Source organism: Microplitis demolitor, chromosome 4, assembly GCF_026212275.2.
Source record: "Microplitis demolitor isolate Queensland-Clemson2020A chromosome 4, iyMicDemo2.1a, whole genome shotgun sequence".
Taxonomy (NCBI): domain Eukaryota; kingdom Metazoa; phylum Arthropoda; class Insecta; order Hymenoptera; family Braconidae; genus Microplitis; species Microplitis demolitor.
The window spans coordinates 13,430,619-13,457,001 of NC_068548.1; the positions used below are offsets into that span (position 1 = coordinate 13,430,619).

The 26,383-nt window shown below is 30.7% G+C and overlaps 1 protein-coding gene across 4 annotated transcripts in view; it reads left to right on the top strand.

Annotated features, from left to right (window-relative positions):
- The window catches only part of LOC103579907 (phosphatidylinositol 4-phosphate 5-kinase type-1 alpha), a 228,798-nt gene that overhangs the window by 44,437 nt on the left and 157,978 nt on the right, over positions 1 to 26,383 (top strand). The gene's annotated exons all lie outside the window — the stretch shown is intronic.

Here is a 26,383-nt window from a genome sequence, read left to right on the forward strand (position 1 = left end):
ATTATCCATTATGTCATCGATTTGATTTCAATGGATTAATTTTGGATGTTCTATCTAAAATTATAGGAAAGAAAATATTAAGTATAAAAATTATTATTATTATTTATTGATTTAATATGCCAAGGCACAGTCTATATTTGCAAAAATAATTACAAACAATAATTTCAAATGTAGGTACATAGTAACGATGAGGACATGTATACAAAGATACGTGACATAAGAATTTTAATAAATAATAATGGTTAACAATATGAAAGATTTAACTAAGAATAATTTTACTATTCTTATAAAGTCATCTATTAATTTAATATTAACATTTTATGAACTATAAAATCTGAAAATTAAGTGACAATAGATAATTAAATATTTTCTTTTTAAATGCTACTAAGCAAGTAACATCCAACATTTCCGGTGACAATTTTTACCAGAGACGAATCGCTGAATTGATATATTAATTTTCAAGATAAGAAGTATGAAAATTTGGTATGAAGAAATTAATGTTGTTATTTTAACTTGCTAATCTTTCAGACCGTCTAGATTCATCTTCTGTAAATAGTTCTCTCGAATCACTTGGTTTACCAATAAATAACAATTTATATAAGTATGTAGCCATACAGTATAATCATCTGGATTTTACCGAAAGCCATCTCAATTTATGTCTATAAGGAGTTATATGTTCATCACGCCTTAGATTAAAAATGAATCATATCGCACTATTTACAGCACGCTGTAATTTCAAATCATTTTTAACGGTAGAGTGAATAACTACAACAGAATAATAATGAATTAGAAGAATAGCTGTTGAAACCAATAAATTTCTAATTTCCGAAATGAAGATATTTTTTCGAATTTTCAGACTATATAAATTTTAATTAACTTTTCTGATTGCCTGATTGTGAGACACATGATTTTTCCATGAGAGAATGAGATATCGTTGTTAATAAGCAATCCAAGGAATATTATTGAATGTACAGAGCGTGAAGTAACACCGTCAACAACAGTTGGGAGAATAGCCATATCTAATAGTTTGAGTTTCCTGTTCGAGCCAAAGATCATCCCTATAGTCTTAGTTACATTTATTACTAAACTATGTTTTCGAGCCCAATCAGAAATAGCATGAGCATCCTTAGTTACTGATCTGAATCTTAGTATCTGATAAGGTGGATCAACAAAATGGGTAAACATAGAAAATGGTTTGCTTCACAAGCCAGCCCTAAAGCTTCCTGCTATTGTCGAGTTAAAAGTTAGTAGTATATTTGAACTCTCCAAGCTCAAAGGAAATGTTCAAATCGATATCATTGAAAAATGTTTAATCTTGGTAATCAAATCATGAAATTTTAAATATCGTTGAGCTTTAATTTAATATCATGTTCATAATATCACCTTTAAGCTTTTGGATCTTAAAAATGTTTATCAAAATGCTAGTATCGTTGCTTTGAGAGTTTAAATGCATAATTTCACAAAATACCAACAACATTAGGACATTGTGGTTGGGTTTTTAATTTTCGGATGTCGAAATTTCCAAAACTTATTAATCGATTATAGTGAATCTTGGAGCAATTATTGAGGATTATTAAAATGGAAAGATTGTATAATTTACAGGATACCTTGTCCAAAACATTGTAAGTTATTCAATAAAAAATGTGAAAATCCAATTATGATATACCTAATAATGACATTTTAAGCATTCAATAATAATCTTACTCAGTCAAAAGAAATTTATCCCTGAAAATTGCTTTTTTTTAGTAGAACTATACTGGTGCCACCCCTATGTCTTTTAAAGAAAAAGAAATTGTATTTGGCGTATATTTGAAATAATAGAAATAATAATTACTTTTGAAAAAGAAATCAAATTGAAAATGTTTGTAACAGCCCTGATTCAACAAAACGATTCACTCAATGATAAACATATATTTATATAGTATTGAAATTAAATCGTTTTGTATTATTTCTAATCGTTTTGAATCATTTCTTTTAATCAGGAAGATTATTCACAAATCATAATAAAAAAGTAGCTTAGCTCAGCGGAAACTAGTACAGGCTTAGCAATCGGATTTATACGTTTTGTTACTTCTTTGGCTTACTCTGGTTCCTTAAAGAGGCCCATTGGAACCTACACTAATTTAGCTAAAGGTGGCAGATTGATAAATTCGACCTCATCAAATTGGAAAAATAAAATAGCGAATTATAGTGAAGTTGGGACTCAGGCCCTGGTTATTACTTAGAGTAGCGTCGTATTTGCCATTTGAGACAACGGGGGTGGTTCTCCGTCATACTGCCTGATATTCCCTAACCTATAGATATTCAGGTTCAAATGAAGTTTAGTGAAAAAAAAAAAAATTAATCCGGCACATAATTTGACTATTTTTTTCGGTAAGTAAAGAAGGATAGCGGGTACTTTACCATCAAAAAAATTTGTATGGTAGTATAGTTTAAGTTTGAATAGAAAGACGTATCATGCTAAATGTAGTTATATTTTATGACACATAAATATATTCAGTCACAAATGGGCATAGGTAGCCATATCTTGCCAATTTTTACAAGTTATACATAGCCATACCAAACTATCTATGAACATATAAAACAATACATGACGATATGTGAAGCAATCATATTGGGGCACATGTGATTAGTTATTTTCAATAAATATTTCAAGAATTAGAATCTCATGATCATCCCGCTAGAAAGTGAAACAATTTTGTTATAGAAGTAGATATAAGTTTTACAAAAATATAAGGGGCATTCCACGCCAAATTGGACGGTTTCAAAAATTGATTTTTCCGATTTTCTTAATTGTTTGATATTGTTTAGTACCCTTCAAAAGAGGCTTCCTGGTAAATTTTGACATGTTTTTGATCAATGGTATAAAAAATATCAAGTTTTCAAAAAAACTGCTCTTTTTATGGTTTTTTGATCATAAATTTTGTAATGATTTCCGCGTTCTTTCGGAAATTTTCCATTAACGATTGTTTTATGCATTAGAGCATTCCCTAGTGAATACAGCTCAATTTTCAAAAATCGAAAATAAAATAGTAATTATGGAAGGCCCACTACAGAACCGGGCTTAAAAATTGCAGAATGGATAGAAGTTTAAGATAGAAAATTTTCAAGAAAATCGAAGGATCCATCTTTTTTTAAAACACGGTTGAAAACTTATAATTCAAAAATCACGATTAGAAACATTTCGTATGTTAGTTTTGTATTTTTTGCTGTAAAGACCATCTGAAAACGAAAATTTTGAAAAGAAAAACCATTGAATTTCGACTATTATTACAAAATTTATGATCAAAAAACCATAAAAAGAGCGGTTTTTCTTGAAAATTCGATATTTTTTAAACTATTGATCAAAAACATCTCAAAATTTACCAGGAAGCCTCTTCTGAGGGGTACTAAAAAAAAATACTAAAACATTGAGAAACTCGAAAAATCAATTTTTGAAACTGTCCGATTTGGCGTGGAATGTCCCATATGTAATTGAAAGAAGAAAAAAAAATAAGTATTGGGAAAATTCAAAAGTGCAGACCGCAAACGCTCATATAATAATTTGAATAATTAATTTACTTTCATCAAATATCAAACTACGTATTTTTTTTTTTTTTTTGCAGAGGATAAAAAAAAAATTCATCTGTTTAATTAATACAAAATTTTTTTGGCTGCGTAACACTTGACCCGACGGCATAATACCCACGAAAAAATACTCGGAAACCAAAATACCCACGAAAAAGTACCCGGAAACCAAAAGACCCGGGACAAAATAATTGTGAATAAAAACATCCGACACAATACCCGCTGCCAAAATAGCCGTAACAAAATAATCGCAAGCCAAAGCATCTATAAATAAGATACTTATAGATGTGGAATATCTTAAAAAATCAAAAAGATAATTGGATAATTGTCTGAAATTAGCGAAGTGTAATCAAATTTAGAAAAATAATATACAGACTTGTAATGTAATTGTGCCATTTTTCCACAGGTTTTGTGCGTTTGTAAATACAAAAAGATGTAAATGCACACGCTTGCAGTAATATTGTGCCCTTTTAACGCAGATTTTTTTTAATTTGCCGCTAAGAAAATTGGAAATTTTCAAAGATTCGGAAAGTTATTGGTTTCGGTCCAATTTTCGAAAATTAAATTTCTAAGATATCTTGACGTTTTGAGGTTCCAGGAAGCTATTCTGACTAATTTCAAGATGATGTCCGAGTGTATGTACGTACGTAAGTATGTAAATATCTCTAGCTTTTGAGCGGATGAACCAATTTTGATCGTCTATGTGGCATTCGACGCGGCTTGTCAATCATTAAAAGCTGTGAAATTTTGAAATTGATCGGTAAAGTGCTTCCCAAAATATTCCAAAAATACAATTTTTTCAAAAATGTTTTTTTTAAATAACTTGTAATGAGCTCGATGGATTGATTCCAAAATCTAATCAACTCTAAAACTTTATAAGCCGCGTCGAATACCACCTCAACCATCGAAATCGGTTCATTCGTTCAAGAGAAATCATTGTCGAAAGTATTAAAAAAAATTTTTGTTTTTTAGTATTTTCGAAAATTCTCAAAAACAACTAGATAGATGAATTTCAAAATTTGATCAGCTTTAGAACTCAATAAAACGCGTCGATTGTCACTTTAACCTTCTTAGTGGGTTAATTCGTTTGAAAGATATTGTTGGAAAAAAAATGGTAAAAAACATTTTTTTTCTAAAACAAAGGCATACAAAATTATTTTCGAGGCTTTACCTTGGGCATCATAACGCGCAGTGCAGGAATTTCAAATTTTCTGTCCTTGAAATGTTATATACTATTAATAGCTTTTTTTTACTGTGATTTTAACTACGAAAATTTTGATGTGATGATTTTATATATTTGGTATGCCTATTTGCAGCATATTCTGTCCGTAGATATTTTATTCATCGAAAATTATTTCCGCAGATATTTTGTCTAAGGATAATTTGACTTGTGGATCTTTTGTCGCGGATATTTTGTTCGCGGGAATGTTGTTACGCAATCGTTAATTGAGGTTTACGGCTTGGGTAAGTGACCAGCCGCGGAAAATCATGATGTTGATCGATAACGTAACTCATGCTCCCCGTTAGTTTGAAGTGTTAGGAAGCTATTTTGACTACTTGTAAGATGATTTTCAAGTTTATTTCAGTATGTACGAGCTTAAGGAGCTTGTAAACAGCGAGATGTGCCTACATACATTTCAATGCCCATTTCCATTTTAATGTCAAGCTTTAACAAATAATTGTGTTCTCATCGATTTCAAGCGCTTGACATTAAAATTTAAATAACTTAAAAACAATGCGAAATTTCAAAAAACTTTAGCTGAGATAATTTGTAGGAAATAAAATTGTCTACAAAAAAGATTCTATGACATTTTATGATAAATCTAATAGTACTGTCAATAAAGTCAAATAATACTAAAATTTACTGTGAATCCAACTTAGACCTTCAATAACTTTTGAAGATTTTAATTTTTCGAAAAATGATAAGAGACATTATTTGTAGAGCGTTTAATTTTCAATAAAAATAATCATTGTTTTTTCTGATACACTGATTCGCTGATAAATAATAAAATTCCAAAGTTTAAAAAAGAAGTTTTCCATGTTATCTAAACGGGAAATAGAAAATTGCCATGCGGGAGTTGTTAATTTTAATATTGAGAGCTCAAATTCTCATAGAATTTTTTTTCGTCATTTTCAACAATATTTTCGATATAATGAAGAAATAAAAAATTAGTCGATTTTTTTTAATCAGTCTACATATATGTTATAAATCGCGAATTGATGGCCATTCATAATTCACTCTTCTTGGGCAGGGAATGTTGCTAAATAAGTATCATTTTACGGAGCAGCTTTAAACTTTGATTTGGCTTGAATAATCTGAGCGTTTGAAGGCTCGGAAAGTGAAAAATTTATCAGAGACTGAACCAGTGGATAATAGCTTGTTGGGAACCCGACAGATAACAACAGGAGGAAGCCCTTTACATAGGGTATGTGGAGAAGTTGCGTCCCACCACATCCATAAGCAATCATGTTGACCAGCGCTGGGAGAGTGGTACCACAGGGGGCGGATACCACGTGCATTAAGGATTTTTGATTATACCTACGGTTAATATTCACCTTAATCGTCACTCAATTATATTTTTCGGCTCAGTGTTGTCTGGGTCGGAAGATGAAGATGACCCCGTAACGCATGTAAGCCTAAAAGGGTTAGATAACGGCCTTCCGTAACATGGAGGTCGACTTCTGTCCCGTCACATTATTTCATTAATAAGTATCATTTTATTTATCAAGACTGAATAGGTTTACTACTACACTATTGTATATTGCTCGTAGCATTGGAATTGCTGCTGTTTCCTGTTGCATCCTTTTCCAAATTAAGAATATCAGTGTAAATCAAATGTTGCCTTCCCACACCAAGAATGTTTCCCGTTTCACATGTCACACATCATTATTATTCGGTCTAGTGTAAAATAGTTAGGAATTGGAATGAGTATAAAGCCATTTAGCCACACTCAGTCGAATACTTTTTCCAGATCAAATAGTGCTGCACTGATCACTAGATGTTACATTTTTTGCTTTTTTGAAACAAAACAATTTGAAGAATGGTTGACCCTGCCGGCCAGCCTCGGAACTTTCCAGTGTTTTTAAGCTCAATGAGCTTAAAAAGCTTCAAACTTTTGATAGTAATATTATTTAAACTAACGAACCGATTGCAGTAATTCATCTAACGATCATCATACACTATGAAGACAAAGGGCCGGTCTAATTTTTGGAATATATGATGAATTACGTAATGCATTGTCCAAGAACATTGAAATAAAATGTTATTTTTTTAATTTTTCATCGTCGATATTTTACGAACTAATTAACCGATTTGGAAATTAGAGTCATCACTTGATGCAGTTTTCCAGTCTTTAACGCTAAATAATATTTTAAATCAATTGGTTTAGCGACTTTGAATTTCTTTGAAAAAAACACTTAATTGAAATTTTTTCGACAATGATATCTCTTGAAGAAATAATTCGATTTTGATACTTAAGGAAGAATTTGACGCGGTCAGTTGGATTTTAAATCATTGCAAATTTTTTTTTTCAAATTTTTTAATTATCTCAGAATCTATTCAAATGAATGTTCTAAAATTCTCAGGAAAGTCAATGACTAACAAGTTGTTCCGATTGCCGTAAGAACCATCTAAATCGGTTGATTAGTTAAAAAGTTATAGAGCGTTCACGTTCACACGCCCATACACACGCTCACACACACACACACACACAGGCATTAGGACATCATTCTGAAAATAGTCAGAATAACTTTCTAGGACCTCAAATTGTCGACATCCAGTGAAAATTCGATTTTCGAAAATTGGGGTGGAAACAATAACGTTCCCAATTTTTTAAAAATCGTCGATTTTTATAGCGGCAAGTTGAAAAAATGTTTTCTAAACTAATAAACAATAAGACCGTGACTATCGACTACAGTTTCATTTATTGATATAATGTTGCTAAACATTACTGAAAAGTATAGTTGAGATGACTATTTATTACTAAATATAACTATTTTTAATTTAACATGACCAGAAGCAAATTAGTACGACAATTATATTTGTATAGCCAGCCAGTCTAAATTGATCCAAATATCACTGCAATGTAATTGCACTGACCACTATTATAAATTTATAATTTTAACTAATGTTGGTTTAGTGCCGTTAATTATTCCAAAAAATAATTTTACTTTTCAATTCTAGTGAGGTATAAGGATAATTATTTGAAAAATTTGACCAATAGAGCTTATATTTTAATATTCTGCCGTAAATCCAAATCCTTGAATTTTTTGCTACCAAGTTAGAGCAAGCTGAAATCGGCAGCCTACAATTTTACTACTTGGAAATAATGTTTTTAGCGCTTTATGAACTGCTAACTGAAAATCCCACATACATTTAATGTTATTATATAGTAGGAAAATAATTTCTCATTATTTTTAAGCACGCCAGTAGAAATTACTTCTGACTGCCAGATCTGAGCCTGGAAAAAATGTCAAGAAAAATAGATTAAACAATAGTCAACAAATTAATAACCCTAAATAAGAAAAATGATTGGAAATGATTTAAAATAATTTGAATCGACTAATATGTAGATATACACTTAACATGGATTAAATCATTACAATTAATCAGGGAATATTATCATCGAAAGTTTTTTATCAAAATAGCTAGGATTAAAAATTAGAAAATTAATCTTTATTGTAGACTAATAATTTTTTATTTAATTTGAAATTGAATCATGTGATATACGTGACCATCGATTTAAATTGAATCTATGACTCGCTTATGAATGGTAATTTAACAAAAAGTGTTGATGCTTAAAGTCTACAGGAAAGAAGTTCTAAAACTCAAGGTTATTTCATGTTTTTACAATTTATGCCCGACTGATTTTTATTTTCCGTGATTTTATGAACTCTCTTTATAAAGGTTTAAAAACAATCAACTTTACAATACATTTACTATTATATTAATTCAATCTACGGCAAAAATATTTATTATTCGACACTAAATTTATAGTATAATAAATATTTTTTGCATCTAAAATTAAGTTTTCAATAACTCACTAGTAATAATTCGTTTGGTGACAGCTATTTATACTACAAGTATATATATACAAAAGTTATAGTGCCATCCCAAGTAACACATGCTTGAGCATATAAGAGCCTTGTGCAAGGCCCATAATTACTAGTGACTCCTTCTACGTATGTGCCTTGCACAAAATTGTGTGGCAAGAAACTGACTCAAAAATTGTGCATGATTTGCTCATGGTACTGTAGGCAAGAATATTGAAGATATCTTTAACATGGTGTAGCTAAAAGTTTCTGATGCATTTCTTGATCAAGAAATTTGCAGCAAATACTTGCACATGGCTTGCTTAAAATGCGCGATACTCCCCATATTATTCCTTCTCCCATCAGTTTTAACTTGAGCACATCTTGAGCAAGCCATGTGCATAGTAGATTCAACATACTTCTGGGGCCAACTTTCCCTTAGAATTGAATAATAATTTCACCAAAATTCTTGTGTAAGGCTAGCATAAGACTTGCAATTCCAATCTGCCACAAATATCTGGAGTAAGATCCATAGGTGAATGGTGACGCTAGCAACGATTGAACTTGAGCAGGCTTGTGCAAGCCTTAAAAAAAAACTGCTACATGGAATCATAATAAAATTTGTTGACCGTACTATAGTAATTGTATTGCTAGATCGAATTATATAAATGAACATTATTATTTTTATTTTTGGTCATCGAAATATTATATAAGAATGATAATTGTTGCTACATACACTATAGTTTTTAATATTTAAATAAAACAAACGATAACTCATTAAACATGAGTAAATAAAATAGAATTTCACTCAAGGTCTACCAGCTGTATGGATAGACGATTCGTCAGCAAGCTGTGGAGACCAGTGATTTAAGTTTGGTAGACTAGCATAATAAAATTTAATGTATTTTCTACTGTGATTTCATGTATTTTCGAGGCTTATTTTTCTCTGTGATGTAAGCTTTTAAAAAGAAATATTTCGACGTCTTCTATAATCTTAGAGACGCCACCCTGTGATAAAAGTAATTGAAATAAAATTATCTTCCTGGTCACAAGAAAGTTGGCTATCATAAAAATACTCATATAATTACGTTTAGTTTAGTTTTGATTATTTATTTACGATCATGGAGCTGCTGCTCCTTGTGATCAAATATCAATATACATGTTATTTTGTTATTATTATAAGCGATAACAATTAAATGAACTCAACAGTATACAATATAATTTAGACGCTTACTCATTCATTCTAACTCATACAATAGTTTAATCTATTAAGGCTCTACTGATTATCTAGATCCATTAAATACAAATAGCATTTACTTCGAAATTTCATTTAAAGTTACTGATGTCGTAACTTCGATTGGAAGTGAGTTTCAAAGATTACAGCCCGTAATCAAAAATGACTTCTGGTTATATGTTGTTCGAACAAATGGAACTAGAAGAGTATCCGTCTCGATGAGATGCAATGTTGGGCCTAAGGACTATATTCACGTATTTATTTGTGCTATCAATAAAAAAAAGTATATGATAGATAGCTATCAAAATAATTATTTTTCACGACTCATAAAAAGATAGATGAAATAAGAAAAAACATAAATATTAACTATTAAATTTAATTAATTTTTAATTTTAAGTTATTTAATTTATTTTCAGCTGTGTTGATAAATTTTGAGTTTATTATTATAGGAGTGAAAATTGTAAAATTAATTTCAAGTTTTATTTTCATTCATCAAGTTTAATAGTAAAGTAAAACACCCTAAACTTGATCAGTACAATTAGTCGCTCACTTTAACTGATTGATGCGTTTTTAGAATTTTTATAAAAAAAAAATTTCTAATAAAAAACTTATTGTCGATAAATATATATTTTTGAATCTAAATAAACTATGATATGACCTATCAAAGCATTTTATAATTTATAATAAATTTAAATTAAGTGACTTTTCAAAATCGTGCTCAGCCGGCCATTTTTCACTGTAACGTTCGTTTGTCAGATTAAATTTAGGTTCCGTTAGATACTTTAATAATTTTTATAAATATATATGATTTTCAATATATATTTTAAATCTTTGAAAATTAGATGAAGTTACGTCTTGAATAAACTATTTTCCAAAACAATAAACTGATTATAGTTCGATTGATATTGTCTTTGAGCGAGTAAATGGCTATGTGGTAATCAAGTAATGGTACATCATAGCTTTTAGTAAGTGACTATGAATACACTTAACGACCGTATTTAAAGAATTGATAATAATTAAATATCAATATTATTCTTCAAACTAAAATTTTATTCCAATACACAAGACACCCCGAGCTGTTCTCTAACTTTGATTTGGTTTGAATTATTAGAGTGGTCTAGCAGCTCGGAAAGTAGAAAATCCATCAGGGAATGAACAAGCAGATAATTGATTGTTGGGAACTCGAAAGGTAACAAGTAGAGGAGGCCTTTACATATGGTATGGAGAGAAATTTTATCCTACCATTAATACTAGGCAACCATGTTGACCAACGCTGGAAGTCTGGTACCATGGAGGGCCACTTTCCAAGCCCAGTGTGGTCAGAGTCTCTTTTTTTCTTGATATGGTAGCAATGTTTAGCCCCAAGCGGGAGGACTCGTGGTGGCTGTGGTTGGGTATCACGCGCAATGAGGATTTTTAATTATACCTCCGGTTAATTTCCACCTTTGTCGATACTCGATTATAATTTTCGGCTAAGTGTCGTCTGGGTGGAAGATGGGAATCTTACGCAGCGTGTATATGCCTAAAGGGGTGAGGAAACGGCCTCCCGTAAAACGGAGGTGGGCTTTGGTCTTGTTACACTAATTAATTATTGATGTGAATGTGTGTAAGTCTTATTTGCTATCATTTTAATTATTGAACCATCAAATTAAAAAAGGTAATTATTGTTTTTATATGATCCATACCGTATTATATTGTAATCTAGTTTCTTATGTATGGAACTAGTACTCGATCAACGTTTATTCTCTATTAGAGAATATAATTTTTTATGAATGTTTTTTTTCTTTGAAATGATATATTGCAGGAATATGGTCAATACATTGAAGACCCTAATTATTGATTTAGCGACGTTTCCATTCTTTTATTGAATCTTCATCAGACACCTCAATTTCCTTTTATTTTAATTTATTAATTAATCAGATTTATCAGTTTTGTTGATTGTTTACAAGCAATTATGTAACATGTGCAATAAATTGTTATATCTTTGTACACTACAAATTGAAACCTACTGCTATCCTATTTATTATTTATAAGGTTTTTTTATGATTGAGAAAACCGAAAACAGAGTGTGATACTAATGTTTTTGTATCAAAGAAAATCAAGCACAGATTGTGACACTAATTTTTTTTATTAGAAAGTCAGAAGTCACGTACAGGGTGTTATTGTAGTAGACTAATAAGAATTTCATCAATAAGACCTATATGATGACTACAATATGACAATATCATTCTTCTCAAGATTCACGAAATGATAATAGCACAATCTCTTGAAATATATTCATTTCGATGCCGTAGTGATAGTTGGTGGCAATAAGTTCCAAAAGGCCGTAGCCAAAATAAGAAACAAGTCTTAAAAGATAATTGTTCGTGGAGTAGGCGCAAGAAGCGTATCAGTCCTATTATTATTTCTATGCTTTAAAATGTGCAGCCCAGAAAGTATAGTCTGCGACTATTTGGCGATAGTCAACCAAGATCAAGTCGTGCGTTCTTAATGTGAGCATTAAGCGGTCTGCGCAGTATAAATCTTGTGCAGTTATTAAATGAAACTGTCAACTTCTTCTCCAGTCCTAGACTTAAGTTTGTGAGTACAACTGAACAATAGTTATAAGCTGGCAGAAGTAAGCTAACGACTAGCTGACGTTTTAATGAGGAGCTCGAGTTATACGTCGATTGTTGCAAACGATATAGTGATCTTGTGACTGTATCACATAATAATAAAATGCATGTACTTTTCATGTTAATGTTTGGTTCAGCATTACTCCGAAATATTTGAAGCTCGTTACGTATTCAAATAGTTTTCCGTTAATGAACAGCCTATTGTGTGAAAATCGATTAAATTAATATATCGGGTGCTACAAAACAACATCGCTTTAGTCTTGAGTACGTTTATCTAAGCATATTGAGCTAGCACCAGGCTGCAATCGAGACTAAATCTTCATTAAAATTGTTAATATCATCACCCGAGTCACTTAGTTTAAACCTGAGGTGTATGGTACCATTATAAATGTAGAGTAAATATGAGCAATGACGTAGACACTTGGAGAGGTCACTAATGAAGAGCGAAAAGAGTAACAAGCCAAGTACGCTACCTCGAGGTACGCTATATTTACAATCTTTCCACGATGACGTATTATTATTATTATTATTATTCTGTACTGCGTGTTTCCGCCCGGCTAAGTAAAAGTAGAATCAGCGTATAGCCTTAGCCGAGAAATCGAGTTCACAAAGTTTATGAAGCAGCAACAGATTATCTACCGACTCAAAAGCCTTTGCGAAGTCTAAAAAGACAGCTATGGTGATCATTTGTTCGTCAATACCACATCGTATATTACCAGCAAATCTAATAAAAGCAGTGTGGGTACCCATGCCAGGCCTAGAACCAGTGTATCGAGAATCAAACATATTGTAATCAATTAGGTATAAACTGATTTGGTCTAGTACTATGCGGTCACCAACCTTCGACATAGAGCAGAGAATAGAAGTCATGATTTCTTGATTCAATGGCTTTAGCAGCGGCATCAAAGTCAGCCTTTCTCCAGAAGAGATATTTAATACGCCGCTGAGAACCAGAATTGACAGAGGAAGGTGAAATAACGAGGGAACTAAATATTTACATGCTATGTTGCTGCAAGTCCGTGGATGGCAAGACCCTGAGTGGCCGATCATACACAGCACCATTCTCCATCCAAATGTGCTTGCGCGCTACTCGTGGAAAAAACTTGATGACACGATCCCTAAGCTGATGTAGTTCCGCTAGCTCCGAGCTACTCTGTATTCTGATTTGACTCAAATAATCAGAACGCCTAAAGGCTCAAAAAGTAGAAAATCCATCAGGGACTCAACAAGTGGATAATAGTTTGCTCGAAACCCGAAAGATAATAAGTGGAGGAAAAGTGAGGAAAACCTTTCTTAGGGTATGGGGAGACGTTGCGTCCCCCCAATTATCTCGACGCAACTTGTTGACGAGCGCTGGGAGACTGGTACCACGGGGGGCCTTTCCAAGCACACTTCGACCAGAGTCTCTTTATTTTCTGAGATGGTAGTAGTGTTGGGCCCAAGATAGATATGGACTCGTGGTGGCTGTGGTCGGATACCACGTGCATTGAGGATTTTTGATTATACCTCCGGTTAATGTCCACCTTGATCGTCACTCGATTATATTTTTCGGCTTAGAGTGTCGCCTAGGTCAGAAGATAGGGGTGACCCCGTAACGCGTGTATGCCCGAAAAGGTTAGGTTACGGCCTTCCGTAAAACGGAAATGGACTTAGGTCCTATCACATTAATTAATTGTAGTAACGCTAGCTGACAATTATTTAGGTAAACCTTAGACTTTAGAAATTACAAATTGACTTGTTTTATAGTAAGATCAGGCTTTTCTTTCTTGTCACTGATTATTTCTTGCAGAAAGCAGCTGTCTTAGGTGTTAAAATGATGGATCGTGACCTTGCAATCGAATTGTTATTAGAGCTTAACCCAGTGGAGTGTATCTTTCTTCCTACCCTGTGTGCCTTACTATGCCAGTATTACGTGATTGAATACTAAGTCTTGACTAATTCACCAATTACTATTTTTGTATTTTCATTGTCCGATTCAGGAAGACCATTAATGATAAGCTTATTGGCAACCTACTCACATGCAGCACGCAAAAAGATAGCTTCATCAGCCACTGGCAAGGAGACTTCAGTCACACACACACACACACACACACACACACACACACACACACACACACACACACACACACACACACACACACACACACACACACACACACACACATACACGAGTCCCCTGAACTATAATTACACTTAAAATTAAATAAAAGGGTGTGAGCCCTCTGGACTCTTGACACCTGGGGTGACGTATTTACCCGGTATCCACCCGTCTCGTACACGAGGATCCACTGGATCCCGCTGTGTTCTCGTAATAGGATAACGAGACTAGAATCAAGCTACTAGCTACGACTTCCGCCTGTTCTTTTTACCTTGGTTCCCGCGCCACTTGCCCAGAGTCCGGTCTTCCTGGCCTTCGTTCCTTTATCGCACTGGTGCTGGCTCCAACGATAGTTAGTGTACGAGGTCTAACAAGCTAGCTGCCAGCCAACGCTTCCTAGGACTAGTCACAACCAGTTTTGGATGATTAGACTTGCTGGTTATCAGCCAACGTAAATTGTAGTCTTAAGTGAAACGAGCTCCCAGCCAACGTTTCACTTAGCTCCCAATAGTTTTTACTTTTGAGGCAAAAGACTGATGACTGCCCTTCGTGAGCTAAAACAACTCCTTGTATACCCAATCTGAGCCTACCCTTTCTTCAGCTAGTCACCTGACCATTGACATTAATCGGTGATTCGGCTTTCCTTCATTCGTATAATTTAAAGGGCCCTTACTGACTAATAAACTGATTAGACTAACTGTATTTAAATTAGACAATGTGTAATTTGTGAATGGTGATACTTTCACCATACAACTGTCGATCAATGGAACCATTTTAAACTTTTTCACCAGTTTGTGATTTTTTCCCTGCCACACAGTTGCTAACTCAGTCACCGCATCAACTATTGCACCGATACTTCTCAGTGAAGTTTTTACGGAACTGATATTTTTGCGCAACGATTGAACACCTGGACTAATCTTGTCAACTATTGCATTACTAATTACTAGTTTTGAGTAAGTTAACAACATTATCTCTGATTTTACCGGTGGGTCTTGACTAAATTATTATCATATTATAGGAGTAATTAAATTAATTATTATTATATTAAAATAAAATCTATTATTAACAAATAGTGTTTTTATTTTTGTTAACAGCGAATTATTCACAGGTACATTCCGGCAAGAACAAAATTATTCCCTATAGACATTGGAAAAAGCACTGACAGCTGTCAAATGTGGCAACAGTATTCCTCAAACAGCAAAAGGCTTTAACATTCCGTTAAGAACTCTACGATTACGATGCAAAAGTACTTATACGGTGGTCATAAGGAAACATCCTAGTATAATATTAACTACTGAAGAAGTAAATAACTTGATAAAGTAAATACTTCACTTAGATAACATTGGATTTCTACGTACTAAGGCTTTCATTGCTGCTGTTATTAAAAAAATACATTAGATTTTGGTTTGATAAAGTTGGTAATTGTTCAAAAACTGGGAAGGTTACTAAAAGAACTAGGGAAAAACAGTTGTATATAATTAATGCAATGATCACAAAGAGTCATTGACGACTTTGGATACTTGCAATGCAAATGCACATTTGCAAATGTCACCAAAATTTGTAATGCTCAAAGGTGCCAATCTTCCTACCAAAATCGCTTAATTCCTTTTAAGTTTATGTGTTGCAGGTAAAAGTAAAAATGTTTAGACGACAGCTGCAAGTTTTTATAAATATATCTTCAAAATTTTTTATTCTTAGTGTTTCAAAACAAAAACTTTTCCTATTATTTTATATGTTGGTGGATATAGTTTACACCTGACTCTTCCTGTAAGTGAATTTTGGACAAATAGATTAAATTAATAGTTTTGGAACCGCGTACCAAACATTTAATGCAGCCTCTAGATGCTGTCCTTTTTAAACCTTTAAAAAAATCCTATAAAAGTGCAGTGATGAAGTGGCGTGTTTCCTTAAATAAAGAAAATTTTGGAAGTGTATTATCAAAAGCTTCAAACCAATTAAATTTGAAAACAATTTTAAAAAATAGATTTTAAGCAAGTAGACTATCCATTCTGTGTTGATTCAATTAAAATTGTATTATTTATGATTGTATTAAAATTTTAAGTGGTAATTCAAAAGGCAGTGATAGTTCAGAAAATAACGAGCAAATACAGACAGATAATAATGATAGAAACCAGAATATCAAATAGATATAACAAAATGTAGAGAGTGAATGCTTTAAATGTTTCAAAGAAGCAGCTTAAATTAAAGTATGGAATTGAGGAAAAATTAGAAATGAGCATATAAGTTTTGGTCAAAAACTTTTTTTTTAAATTCTTATAGTCGATATACCTAAGCCTCCACCTACGTTTACCCATAAAAAAAAGCAATTAAAACAAAACGAAAAAATATCTAATGATACTTAGATAATAGAAATTTGTAGTAAAAATTAAACCGATATACTGGTAAATAAAATCATTTAATCATATATTCTTTATTGTAATTACAATAGTAATTATTGGAAGTAGTAATGCCATCTATATAAGTAATTTTAAACTATCTCTCACTAAATCAATTTTATTTTGTTTTATGTTTATATGCATATCTAAAAAAAAAAAAAATTGAAAATAGAAAAAGTAAATAGTTACCAAATATTTTATTTATAATTGAATTAATTAAGAAAATCGTTAATTAATTAAGGGGGACCACTAGTGCGATCGCCTGAAAAAAATGTTTTTTAGAATTTTTAGAAAAAAACTACTGCTTATAATGTTTCAATGTTTTAAGGATATATCTTTGGATATATAATAAATATAAGATACAATTTTTGGACTGTAAAATTTACAATTCAGCGAGTTTTCACAATCTCTTAACGCTCCAAAAAAAAATTCCCTCTACTGCTGCAGTGACAGCGACCTTTGAAGTGCATGAAATAAAAAAAACCAAAAAGTTCATTAAAGTAGAAAGTATTTCTTGTACCATGACCCTCGGGCTAAGATCAAAATCTCAATTTAACAAAATGGTGGAGTTTTAAAAAAGAATTTTCAATTTTGCACGTAGATTTGATGATTTGTGGCCTGTCAAAATTGCATTTTTGATTCGATCGGAAGACTGAAAGTTCATGGTACGTATAAACATATGTAAAACAAGCTGCAATTTGAATCAAATCGATCGCATGATTTGTCTTTGAGTTATAACTGCAGCAATTTTAAAAAATGTATTTTCAAGAACCGATAAGCGGCTGCTCTTCAGATGGCAGTAACTCAAAAAAACTATTTGCGATATGCACTTTAAATTTTAGTACGTCTTTTTTGAAGCTATAGAGTACCGAAATATGCAACAAAAAAAATTGAGTTATTTAAATTTATACACTAGTAGTCCCTCTTAAGTCAGGTAAAATTTAATAATTATTATTTCTATTAAGGTTTATAAATTGATTAACTGATTTATAATCATTTTTATTCTTAAAATGACAATTGGTGTTAAAGCTTTGTCTGAAATAAATTAAAATTTCATAACAAAATATATTCAATTTTTAACGCTGCAACAGTCATATTTTAACTTCTAATAAGAAATCATAATGATTGTGATCTTAATATTGGGACTTCATTATTTTCAACGAGACGTCTGGTGGTTTAAACTGACAGTGGTTATTTATTTCGCGAAAAATTGTTTTTAAATATAATTGCGTTGGTTTCATTTTTGTTATTAGATATTCAACTATTATCCCTAGTAAATGAATATAAATCGCCAGTACCATACTGTCCAAAAAATTTCTCGTTAGTTAAATTCAGATCAAAATTTTTTTTTTCTTTTGCCCAAAAAAAAAAAAACGTAATTCAGTAATTAATAAAAATAAATTGGTTTCCCAAAATATTACATGAGCGTTTGAGGTGTGAACTATTGAATTTTACGAATACTATTTTTCTTTTGTTTTAATTTTTTTACATTATGTAAATAATCGAGATGAAAAAAAAAAATTTTTTTTCTAATCAAGGAATAATATATTTTAGGAAAGCTGCTTCTTCAATTGTTAAGTATGATTTTATTTTTCAATAACAATATAAATACACTTATCCAAAAAATGAAAGGAACAAGAAAATTTTTTAATTTTTTAGTGATGTTTAGAAAGCTATATTTTCGTGAAAAATGATCACATTAAAAAAATAAAAAAAGCAAATTGAAGCTTGAAATCTCTAGTTTGAAGATCTTCTAGCAAAATAATTTTTTGAGCCATGGTTTTGCGGAATCATAAGAAATAGCTCGAGACCAAATTTTTCTAATTTTTTTGGTTTTGTTTTTTGGGTCTACGGGGCAGGGAAAGTGTTTTTCCGAAAATCAATTTGTGGCACGTATAGAAAATTTATTCAGCTACATTTTGCTTTTTTTGTTTCTTTGTGTGACAATTTGCTGCTGAGATATCAGCCTTTAAATGAAAAAAGATATTTTTGTCTTTGATTATCAATATCTCAGCAACCAATGGTCGCATGGTAATTTTAAGGGCAGCTTTGAAAACTTCATAAATTTCCCACAAGTCTCATTTTCGATTTTGAAGAAAAAAAAATAATTTTTTTTTCATCCTTAATATCTATTTAAAGAACCTAAAAAAAACGATTTTTTATGGTTTTTCAGTTAATCAACCGCTGCTTTAAGAATATTGATGGAAAGAATAGTATTGCCAGGTGATGTTTCAGCTTAATGTACCTCCAAAAGCCCTGGAAATTTTCAAATCAATTTATTGAACCGTTTGTCCGGGCCGATTGCTCAAAGTTTTACAAAAAAGTTAAAGGGACAAGTTTTCTTCCTTAATTTGTGTAATCACTACCAAAATGAAAAAATTATTTTTTTTCAGATTTTCTTTTATTTTTGCTTTAGTTATTCATTAAATGTTAGGTAAAGAGAAAAATAAAAAATTTCTGAAAAACGTGATAAAACAAAACTTTTTTTACTTTTTTTTTTACGTTTTTCGGAAATTTTTTTTTTTTTCTTTACCTTACATTTACTGAATAACTAAAAAATCATAAGAAGTACATTTTTTGTAGGTTTTCCAAATAAATATTAAGGATGAAAAAAATTAACTTTTTTTTCATAATCAAAAATCAGGTTCGTGGGAGATTTGTTCGTTTCCAAAGCTACCCTTAAAATTATTGTGCGACCATTAGTTGCTGAGATATCGATAATCAAAGACAAAAAGATCATTTTTCATTTAAAGGTTGATATCACAGCAGCGAATTGTCGCACAAAGAAACGAAAAAAGCAAATTGTAGCTGTTGCGTAATTACACTATATTTAAATTCAAATATAGTTGTACTTCCGGCAGATAGAGGCAGCAACTACTGGGTCCTCGTGGCCGTAAAATTTAAACTTAGTCATGCGCAGTGCGGCGCATGCGCATCTTTTTCCTGCCTCGTGTTGAGAAGACGGCCGCCATTATCTTTCACATATACACATTTAAGCGATAACATGTGTTATATTCAATCGTATTGTTTTGCTCTCCTCTCGTGTAAATAATTAAAAATAAAAGGTAAATTGATTTAACCAATCATCGAGCTCCATAATTATATAATTATTTATATAATTCAACCAATAGAACTCAACAAAATAATTAATTGAAACTTACGGAATTCAAGTGATCAACGACCACGTTTCTGAAGAAGTTATTTCGACGGAAACCATTCCAGGTACTACTTTGTTATTCATTAAATAATTAATTCAAGTGCTCATAAAAATAAAAGACTTAATAATATAATTATTTAATTATCATTATGCTCAATATTTTGATTAACTAAAAAATTAATCCTCGTTCGGTAGTCTCTGCAATCATGCTACCACGTGTTCAACAATTAAATTCAATTCAGTGTAATTTATTACGATCTCATTTAATTAAATTAAATTAAGTGATCAATAATATTAGAACTTAATGAACTCAAATATTTATGCATTTAATCCTATCAACAAGTAATCATCAAGTATTCAATTATTAATTTCGCTCGGTAACCTCACAATTCATGTTATTTATCCTCATGACATTTTTGCAATAATCTCAATATTCAAATAGACTCAATTAATTATTCCAATTATTCAATCAAGCTCAATTTTATAATTTGCATTCAATTAATTACGTATTCATGATCTCAAACAATAAAAAGTATTAATAAATTAAATCAACGATTTAATTTTGTAACCAAGTGATATTATGTGCTGTGACAAATAAAAATATTGTTATATTTATTAATATGTGTATTTTTCCAACATCCCAACCACCAACCAGTCCTAGCATTTATGTATTTAATTATTATTACAACAGTAGCTGAATAAATTTTCTAAACGCGCCATGAATTGATTTTCTACAAAAAATTTTCCCGGCCCCGTAGACCCAAAAAACATATAATACAATACAAACAATTAAAGGTCGAAACACGTGGTTTTTGGAGGGTATAAATTCAAGCACCAACTTTAATTGTTTACAACAGCGTAAATAGCTGTTCTGTTGTCACGCTGACTTTTTTTTTGCTGTATAGCAGACTTTTTCCAAATAGAATTCACGAAAAATTTTTTTTTTTTTTTTTATAAATTATTGCTATAATTTATCGTCTCAGATTATCTCGGGATCTAATTAAAAGACGAATTTGGTTCTAATTTGTATTTACACAGAAAGCGATATTGAATATTTTACGTGAGTGATGACTAATACTGATCCCCTAGTAGAAATAATCGAAAGCCTTCTAAATTACAAACTAAGCCCTCGCTAGGTCGCTAGCGATATTGAGGCAAAACTAGAAATCGCGCCACCTACACTCCATGCAAAAATATTGTTTGAACCAATATCCGTGTACGCTAGTATGTGTGTATTTTATTGTATACAGTAAATAACCTATGAGAACAATGAAAACTATGTTTATAAATATTATAAGTAGTTGAAAAAATAATAAAATGTAAATTAATTGTGTAATTATGTTTTTAATATCTCAGTGTATAAGTAAATAATTAATTTTAATAATGGATACAATAAAAAAACTTAATACAATAACCAAACTTCGACTTGGAACAATAAAATCCAATATTGCAGATTGTCATTTAGATGATTTGTTAAAAATATTACAATGTAGTGTACTTCCAGAAAAATGCATGTTATTACATTGTTAAACATTAATGATAGTTAATTAATGGTATTAATGATATGAAGAAATAATAATTTTAATGTTACCATAATTAATCAATGTTAAAATATTCAAATTTTAAAATATTAAAAAAATAAATAAATTATGTTGTATTGTTTTTTATTATATTCGTTTCATGAAAAAGTTTGCATAAAAGAATGTTAACTAAAAAAGTTTATAAATTATTCTGACTATCAATAATTATTAGATATAAAATAAACAATTTAATTATTACAAATAATTTCTATTCCAATTTTAAAATAATAATTTACAATAGTTTACTTGTATTTAATCAATATATAACCTATAATTGGGAATCATGGGATTTAGTATCGCCATTTTTAATTTCATTTCTAGGCAAACTAGCCAGGCGCTAGCCTGTGCTTCGAATTAATTTCTACTACGGTTGTGAGTTTTCTGAATTAAAAGCTTTTTTAATTTTCATGCAGGTGTTTATGACCGTAGGGTAAGTGTGGGTATTACCGCGCGTGTGAGTATTACCTTGGATTTTTTTCATTCTATTATAAATGAATGATATATAATTTTTTGTAATTTAAAAAAAATCCAGTAACAAATTGAATATTTTAAGAATGTAATTAACAAACAATCCGTTATAAAATGTAATTACTATATTTTGTTATAAATTATTGAAAACTGATTGATCGTTTTAAGAGAAAATATCATCAATCACTTACAGTTCCATAATTAAAAACCCCGATTGAATCCGATTGAATCTGATTGAAACTTAATCAAAATTCTATTAGTTTCAATCGGAAACGAATTTTCAATCAGAAATGTTCGGGAGCGTTTGAGGCCTCCGATTGAATTTCAATCAGATTCAGTCGGAAAAAAATATTTTTCATTTTCTGATTGAATCCGATTGAAATATTACAATCAGATTCAATCAGAAAATAATAATTTTAATTTTCGATTATTTTCCGATTGAATCTGATTAAATCCGATTGAAATATCTCAATCAGATTCAATCGGAAAATAATAATTTTTTTTAAAATTGTTTTCCGATTGAAACCGATTAAAACTGATTGAAACAAATTCAATCGGAAAATAATAATTTATTTCTAGATTTTATTCCGATTGGTCAATTTTTTATTTCTCTGTGTAGAATGTTCTAATTGATTTTAAACTATCTTCCTGATGAGCTAGATATATAGCTAAATTCCTTAGTAAAAATGAAACGAGGCACTGGCTATCGTCTTGCTAGCGTCGCTAGAATCATTAGACAGTATAAAAATTGTAAGCTTAAAATAGTATAAATCCTTTTTACTGCAGAATGTTCTACTGATTGTATCTTATAAACAGTGCACTTTAGTAATATCACCCTGTTTAGAAAATCACATAGATTCTCATACATTCCCATAGAGATTTTATGAGAATGAATGAGTTCTATGAGAAATGCTATATGGTTAAGTATAGGGCCTTATAAATACAGCTATAAGAATCTCTCGGATTTTTTTAGCAGGGAAGTATAATAAACAATTTCGTAGAGGACGAAATTTTCTAAAAGATGGGTGCTATGCATCTTTTTCGTACGATGAGCCGTTTTTTTTTTCACTATTAACAAAATTATATGAAACAAGTGAAAAATAGACTTTATTAGAAAATAATAATTCATTTATCGAATATTTTCTGATTAAATTTGACAGACAATTTTAAATCGGATTCAATCGAAAAATAACAATTCAGATCGTATTGATAATTATTAAAATTTGGGCAGATATGAATTTCATTTATCATTAATTCAGCAGTTTTTAAAATATCCGAGTATAGAATTTTATCTGTCTTTCCAATTTAATCAATTTCATAAAAAGTTGAAACAAGCATTTTTCAGGATTATATAAAAACTTTTTTTAAAAAACTGTATTGATTGATTTTAAAACTATCACGAAAGTAAAAAGAAACATCAATAAAAAATTATATATATATTAAGTTGGTTAAAAAAAAAAAAATTTTTTTTTTGGTATCCAAAAATTGAAAGTCTACCTAAAAATAAAAATTTCGGTACCAATCCAAGCTCTTAATAATAATACTACGGTTTGCGTCAATCAATTTTTCTATTTTCTATTTAAATAACACAGAAAAAAAACTTTTGATTTTTTAGAATTTTCTAACTTACAAGCCAATCAACGAATTATTATGCACGATAGATATTTTTGTAGGATATTGAATGCTCTACAGCAAAAGTCTCATCATTTTTTTATAAATCTAACTGTTCAAAAGTTATTTGAGCTTAAAGTCAAACTTATAGAAAATTTTGAGATCTTGTTACTTTTCCGGCGAAACTATCAGTTTTATCAGAAAATCTTATAGAAACTTTTTTGCAGGTAATTTCATTTCTCAAAAATTATTATAAATAAAGTTTTTCAAAATTTCGCTTTTTTTTTCTAGTTATTTTTATTTCAATGTCAAGCTCTTAAAAAAATAATTTTCTGATTGATTTTTTAAAAATTCTAAAATATACTTTTTGTATTTTAACTTATATTTTTTAAATCAATTTTTTTCATGGGGGTGTTTAACGCAAGGATTTTCGTATGCTCCAACTAATAGAAAAAAAAATTGCTTGAACCAAGAGAAAAATTTCTTAGGAGAAAAGATATATGTAGAGGAGAGGAAATTCATCAGTCCTAGGCAATAGCAGTGGGAGTAGTTCGGTGCTCGCCACTAGATAGCGCCTATCACTTGTGAAGTGTCCCTGGTAAGAAGCGTAGTTCAGACGTATTATATTCCAGACTTGGAAGCAATCCCGACACGAGCGCTCCTCCGTTCTTTGACAGAGTGACAAATGCCATTTTTGGTGGTATTATAGTATATCCTATATTACTTCATGACATGAAATCTAATTGTTAATATAGATTCAGCGTAGATTTAAATATATTTGATTTTTTAATTTGTTACCATATAATAATATATAAAATTATTTTTTTCTGGGAATCGGTAATTTTTGATTAATTAACAATCGAAACCTTCCGGAAATATCTGATTAAATCCGGAAATATCTTCCGGAAATATCTGATTAAATCCGATTGAAACTGATCGAAAGTTAATCAGAAATTTCCGATTGACTTTTAATTAGTTTCAATCGGAAACTTCCGAATGATTCCGATTAAAACTGATTAAAAGTAAATCGGAAATTTCTGATTAACTTTCAATCGGAATTATTCGGAAGTCTCCGATTGAAACTGATTAAAAGTCAATCGGATATTTCTGATTAACTTTCAATCGGAATCATTCGGAAGTTTCCGATTGAAACTGATTAAAAGTCAATCGGATATTTCTGATTAACTTTCAATCGGAATCATTCGGAAGTTTCCGATTGAAACTGATTAAAAGTCAATCGGATATTTCTGATTAACTTTCAATCAGAATCATTCGGAAGTATCCGATTGAATCCGATTGAAACTGATTGAATGTCAATCAGAAATTTCCGATTAAATCTGATAGGACGTTTTCAATCAGTTTCAATCGGAGTTTTTAATCAGGGTTAGTGTACAACTGTAGGCTCGAATAAAATGGGTTTTTATATGAATTAATACTTCAATATATATATTTGTTGCGTTCCAGAGCAACATTATACTCTTTTATAATCAAAAATTCAACAAACATTAAATTTTAATCAATTTTCACTTTTAATTTACCGCCGCGGTAATTGTCACCAACTTTTGAAGCATATCAGTATTAACGTGGTTTCACTATGATTCCACGGTAATAGAAACATACGCAGTATCTTAGGTGAATGCGACAATTGCCGCGGTTGAAATATAATTATTTGTAACTTCAAAATTAATACAACTCATTGGTTATCATGTACACTCGTTGTAATTAATGCTTGGCCCTCTGTCTGGTTAAGAATTTATAGTCTAAGGGACCAGTCAGTAATGACAACAGGTGTGCCCCTTGTATTAAACATTCAGAATTGCAAAAATTCAAAAAAATTCTGGAAATACGAAAAAAACAGTAAAAAAAGTAATCAGTGAAGAAAAAAAATGTAAATATAAACATCAAAATTTATTATTAGTGTTAAAAAGAAGCGCAAAGTGGTAAAATAACTGCAGAGCTGTCAAGAAAATAAATAACAATGATACTGATTAAATCGTATATACTTATATCACTCATAATATTAATTGTATTGGTTAACTGTACCACATTTTAAACGTGATGTGCATTATTAAAGTTAAAAGTTTGTTTTTTATAAAAAAAATCTGGGCGTCGGTTGACCCTGCGGGCCAGCCCCAAAACTTCCCGCTGTTTTCGACCTCAAAGAGCTCGAAAACATTACTGTAGATATATTTTCGAGCTCGAAAATGCTATCATATGCAATTGTTTTTTTACGATCTTTTCAAGCTCTAACAAGTTACCTGTTATGCTGAAGTTTGAATATTTAAGAATCGAAAATCATCAATGAAGCTGTTTTTAAAATTTTGTTCCTGATTATGTTCAGTAAAATAAGTGTATTGAGGCAGAAATCAATGTCAGGGGTCAAAATCAACATTTAAATAAGTTCTGACTCATGTAAGAAACAATAAAATATGAAATATCCGATAAAAATATTAAAAACTACGTTTTATCGATTTTTTGATTGATAATATGATTTAAACTAAAAACCAAGTTCGATGACATTATATGATCAAAAGAAACCATGAAAAAGATGAGTTGGTATGATATCAGGCACATTTTAATACGTTATATTATGATTTATCCGAAAAAAATAACATAAAATGTTATT